This window comes from Salmo salar, chromosome ssa09 (assembly GCF_905237065.1).
Source record: "Salmo salar chromosome ssa09, Ssal_v3.1, whole genome shotgun sequence".
Taxonomy (NCBI): domain Eukaryota; kingdom Metazoa; phylum Chordata; class Actinopteri; order Salmoniformes; family Salmonidae; genus Salmo; species Salmo salar.
The window spans coordinates 40306472-40312780 of record NC_059450.1 but is presented as its reverse complement, the minus strand read 5'-3'; positions in this window follow the sequence as shown (position 1 = coordinate 40312780).

Genomic DNA, 6309 nt, shown 5'->3' with positions numbered 1-6309 from the left:
TCCACTTTGAAATGTCAGACTTGATTTGCCCTAACAAAATGTTCACAACCTGTAAAAAAAACAACAACATTTATTTATAATAATTCACATTTCCTTTTTCTTCAGGATCATTTTCCTGCTGTAGCAAACTGGCTCAAATGAATATCCTACATATGTAGAAGTAGAGGTGGGGCTAGTCTAGAGACTTGTTCAAAGTCCCTCAAGGAGAAGGAGAAGACACTCAAGAAAGGGGCATCATGACCTAAGCAGAACTGTGGGCTAAGTAGTAAATTGAACTTGATACAACACCATGTGTACAGATGTATGATCTTAACTTGATCACCCTGTTGCAGAACTTTTCTGCAGTGCAAGAAATGTAAAACTCGTAGTGTATTTGAGATTTTAAAAAGATTCTGTAGGTTGTTGTTTACACTTTGAAATTTCAGACTTGATTTTCCCCAACAAAAACGTACATGAATTACAATCCACATAATAATACAAATGTCTTGTTGCTACATTATTATTTTCCTGCTGTAGCAAACTGGTTCAAATTAAGATTCTAAATCTGTATAGGTTGACAGTCTGAAGTATTTTCTGCCTGTAGTTGACTTCAAGGGAGAGGCCTTTTCCTGGTGCTCTGCCCATACACTGTACACTATGCAACATATATATGCAACATATATATGCAACATATATATGCAACATATAAATGCAACATATAAATGCAACATATATATGCAACATATTGCATTTAGCCTATATAAAATGCAATATATAACAAACGGCAAATATTTACACAAAAAGCAACCTAATATCACACAGTCAAACTCTCAGCCATTTAGTAAGTTCACCATTCTGCCATTCTCACTGTTAAACATCGCATGAGTTGAACATCAAATGAAAGTTAACATATTCAGAGTCTAAAAATAATGCAGACTACAATATCCCCTCAGACTTATTATTTCATAAAATAAATGTATAGAAGAACTGACTAAATGTCACAATTTTCTTTAATTCAATATATAAAGCATGACAATATAACTGACAAGAGTCCATTCAAAGGCTGTTTCAATAGGTCATCTAATCTATTATTATTTATTTTTTAATCCCCCGTCCACGCAGGAGGCCTTTTGTCTTTTGGTAGGCCGTCACTGTAAATGAGAATTTGTTCTTAACTGACTTGGCTAGTTAAATAAAGGTTAAATAAAAATAAAATAAATCAATAAAAAAATGTATCTCGTCTGTCCAGTTGTGCAACATTTCAAGAGAGATACTTGTTTAATTTCCTAACTTGGCCTTGAGTACCGGGGCACGGGACATAATAACACAGTAATAATAATAAGACATCCACAAGTAAATACATAACTGTTTTGAGGATTTGTACAGAACATGAGATTGAATACAATAAATGCCCCAAAAAATCCCCTTGAAGCTCATTTCCTTTTTGTCTTTCCTACACACTGCATTATCATGGTACTGAAACAAAACAAGGAACAATATTCCAGGACTATATTACATTTCTTTATTCGACAAGGACAAACCCTTATCTCAAACTCTCCTCCAGTCCCTGCATGTTTCCCGAATGACACCCTATTCCCACATGAAATAGGTAATAAGGTGCCTGGTCAAAACTAGTTAGTTCACTAGGCTATTGGGAATAGTGTGACATTTGAGACAGCCCTGTAGATAACATGAATGTTCAAAGGAGACATTGTCCTCATATGAAGCTATTTGTTACCCATCTGGATGTAATAAACAGGACTCTTCATTTTGCATGACAGACCATACATGGGTCACTGCTCTTCAGCAGAGCTGCCCTTTTACATCTGGCTTTAATGGTCACAACTGTTATTAAAGTCTACGTTTTATAACTTCTAGATTTACTTTACATTAAAGGTAATAAAAGATCTGAGGACTCATTTTGAAAGTTGTGTGCTTTGACATTTTTCAAATTCACTGAATTCACATTCTCTAAGATACAGCTGTCTTGAATATATCATAAAGAATAACGTGTCAGTATAACATACCCAGGTATACTGCTCTTCATAATACAATGTTTTATTATTATCATTTTTTTTATACATAATGATCACTAGACTAAAAAAGATACTAAAGAACTACCTAGAAATAATTGACCCAGGTTATCTGTAATCATGATCTAAACAACAACAATCAAAACTGTGCCGCATGCCTGCACCTTATGTACCATAGTAGGTACAGTAGAAGAACCAAGCTCAAAATTAGAGCATGGGTACATGACTGACATCTACGGCATCCAAAACACTTTCAAAAAGGTATACAGCAGCAAGAAATTAATGATAACAAATGCAATTTACCAAGACAATTTAAATACTTTCTGAAGGCACTGTAAAAGACTGTTAGACCATGTGAGATTTGGTTGTTGGTTCTGAGATTAGTTTAGCTAGGTACTGTAGTCTCCTAACAGCTACTGTTCTTCTCTGGCACTGGAGACTATGGTCCAGGGGTATTCAAATCTTATTCTACAAGTACTGCTGTTCTACCTCGATAATTAATTGCACACACCTGGTGTCTCAGGTCTAAATCAGTCCCTTATTCGAGGGGAAGAATTTATAAAAGCAGTGAACTGGCTTCAATGTCCTTGGGACATCACAAAGTGTTTGCCTTAAGTCATCAGGACATTGTGTCATGGTACCCTGGAGGTTTTGTCTGGTTCCCGGTTGTTCCAAGTTTTTAGGACATTCTTGGGATGTTGTCTCATGGTCCACTGGAGGTTTTGCCTAGATCCCGGTTTGTCCCGCAAACGTTTTTAGGACGTTCTTGGGACGTTATATCATGGTCCCCTGGAGGTTTTGTCTAGTTCCCAGTTTTTAGGACTTTCTTGAGATGTTAGGTCATGGTCCCCTAAAGGACCCCTGAACGTTCTTGGGACATTGTGTCATGGTCCTCTGGAGGTTTTTTGTCTAGTTCCCGGTTTGTTCCGGGGACTTCACCTGATTGTCGCAAAAAATATTCTCCCCACCCAAAAATGATTGACCCAGGACACCCAGGACACCCACGCCCTAGTTTCATTACACATCACCCCTTGTTACTGTTGCCATGGACATCAAGGCCCTGAATGGTGAACCACTGATCCAATCACATCTCTTTGTCTTTGGGCAACACGCACAATTCTTTTAACATACTGTTTTCAATTTACATATATGACCAACTTTGACTACATTGTGTATGTTTATTCATAAAGTAATTATTATTCAACATGTCCTCACCTGGTATTTGAACTCACATCCTTTTGGTTCATGGCATTCTAATCTTCTTGCTACACCACCTTGTTTGTACTGAAGACTGATTTCATCTGTAGGCTTATCCCTACACTTTGCACTTCAACGTAACTATCATCTTTGTTAAAAATAGACTGAAGAAAAACTATTATATTTATCGTATCGATTCAGGAGTAAGATTAAAACAGAATAATATACACTACCCCAACAGCATACCTTTTAAAATCTAAGCAAGTCAGTTAAGAACACGTTTTTATTTACAATGACGGCCTACCACGGCCAAACCCTAACGACGCTGGGCCAATTGTGCGCCGCCCTATGGGACTCCCAATCACAGCCGGTTGTGATACAGCCTGGAATCAAACCAGGGTCTGTAGTGACGCCTCTAGCACTGAGATGCAGAGATGCAGTGCCTTAGACCGCTGCTCCACTTTGGAGTATGTACTGCAGGTCTGTCTATAGGGCTGTCAGTATGTACTGCAGGTCTGTCTATAGGGCTGTCAGTATGTACTGCAGGTCTGTCTATAGGGCTGTCATTATGTACTGCAGGTCTGTCTATAGGGCTGTCATTATGTACTGCAGGTCTGTCTATAGGGCTGTCAGTATGTACTGCAGGTCTGTCTATAGGGCTGTCCATATGTCCTCTACTGCAGGTCTGTCTATAGGGCTGTCCATATGTCCTCTACTGCAGGTCTGTCTATAGGGCTGTCAGTATGTACTGCAGGTCTGTTTATAGGGCTGTCAGTATGTACTGCAGGTCTGTCTATAGGGCTGTCAGTATGTACTGCAGGTCTGTCTATAGAGCTGTCCATATGTCCTCTACTGCAGGTCTGTCTATAGGGCTGTCATTATGTACTGCAGGCCTGTCTATAGAGCTGTCCATATGTCCTCTACTGAATGTCTGTCTATATGGCTGTCATTATGTACTGCAGGTCTGTCTATAGGACTGTCCAAATGTCCTCTACTGCAGGTCTGTCTATAGGGCTATCAGTATGTACAGCAGGTCTGTCTATAGGACTGTCCGTACGTCCTCTACAGCAGGTCTATCTATATGGCTGTCAGTACGTCCTCTACTGCAGGTCTATCTATATGGCTGTCAGTATGTACTGCAGGTCTGTCTATATGGCTGTCAGTATGTACTGCAGGTCTGTCTATAGGACCGTCAGTATGTACTGCAGGTCTGTCTATTGGACTGTCAGTATATACTGCAGGTCTGTCTATAGGGCTGTCAGTAAGTACTGCAGGTCTGTCTATAGGACTGTCAGTATATACTGCAGGTCTGTCTATAGGACTGTCAGTATGTACTGCAGGTCTGTCTATAGGATTGTCAGTATATACTGCAGGTCTGTCTATAGGGCTGTCAGTATGATCTATACAGCAGGGTTTGCACACACCTACTCATTCAAGGGTTTTTCTTTACTTTTACTATTTTCTACATTGTAGAATAATAGTGAAGACATCAAAACAATGAAATAACACATGTGGAATCATGTAGTAACCAAAAAAGTGTTGAACAAATCAAAATATATTTTATATTTGAAATTCTTCAAAGTAGCCACCATTTGCCTTGATGTCAGTTTTGTACAGTCTTGGCATTCTCTCAACCAGCTTCATGAGGTAATCATCTGGAATGCATTTCCATTAACAAGTGTGCCTTCTTAAAAGTTAATTTGTGGAATTTCTTTCATACTTAAAGCGTTTGAGCCAATCAGTTGTTTGTGACAAGGTAGGGGTGGTATAGAGAAGATAGCCCTATTTGGTAAAAGACCAAGTCCATATTATGGCAAGAACAGCTCAAATAAGCAAAGAGAAACGACAGTCCATCATTACTTTAAGGCATGAAGGTCAGTCAATACGGAAGATTTCAAGGACTTTGAACGTTATGATGAAACTGGCTCTCATGAGGACCACAACAGGAAAGGAAGACCCAGAGTTACCTCTGCTGCAGAGGATAAGTTCATTAGAGTTACCAGCCTCAGAAATTGCAGCCCAAATAAATGCTTCACAGAGTTCAAGTAACAGACACATCTCAACATCAACTGTTCAGAGGAGACTACGTGAATCAGGCCTTTATGGTCAAATTGCTGCAAAGAAACCACTACTAAAGGACACCAATAAGAAGAAGATACTTGCTTGGGCCAAGAATCACGAGCAATGGATATTAGACTGGTGGAAATCTGTCCTTTGGTCTGATGAGTCCAAATTTGAGATTTTTGGTTCCAACCGTCATGTCTTTGTGAGAGGCAAAGTAGGTGAATGGATGATCTCCGCATGTGTGGTTCCCACCGTGAAGCATGGAGGAGGAGGTGTGATGGTGATTTATTTAGAATTCAAGGCACACTTAACCAGCATGGCTACCACAGCATTCTGCAACGATATGCCATCCCATCCGGTTTGCGCTTAGTGGGACTATCATTTGTTTTTCAACAGGACAATGATCCAACACACATCCAGGCTGTGTAAGGGCTATTTGACCAAGGAGAGTGATGGAGTGCTGCATCAGATGACTTGGCCTCCACAATCCCCTGACGTCAACCCAATTTTGAGATGGTTTGGGATGAGTTGGACCGCAGAATGAAGGAAAAGCAGCCAACAAGTGCTCAGCATATGTGAGAACTCCTTCAAGACTGTTGGAAAAGCATTCCAGGTGAAGCTGGTTGAGAGAATGCCAAGAGTGTGCAAAGCTGTTATCAAGGCAAAGGGTGGCTACTTTGAAGAATCTTAAATATAAAATATATTTTTATTTGTTTAACACTTTTTTGGTTTGTACTACATGATTCCATGTTGTTTCATAGTTTTGATGTCTTCACTATTATTCTACAATGTAGAAATCTTTTAAAATAAAGAAAAACACTTGAATGAGTCGGTGTGTCCAAACTTTTGACTGGTACTGTATATCAGCCTACTCCCAGCTGTATAAAGTCCTCAACAGCATTCCGCATTTCCTTACATCCAGAGAGCAATAACAGTAGATAATCTGTGTAACTTCTGTATGTGCTGTTCAAAGGTTAATATAATGTGATGAATGAGATAATGTTGATTATTACTAAATGCATTGGCTGTAATAAAG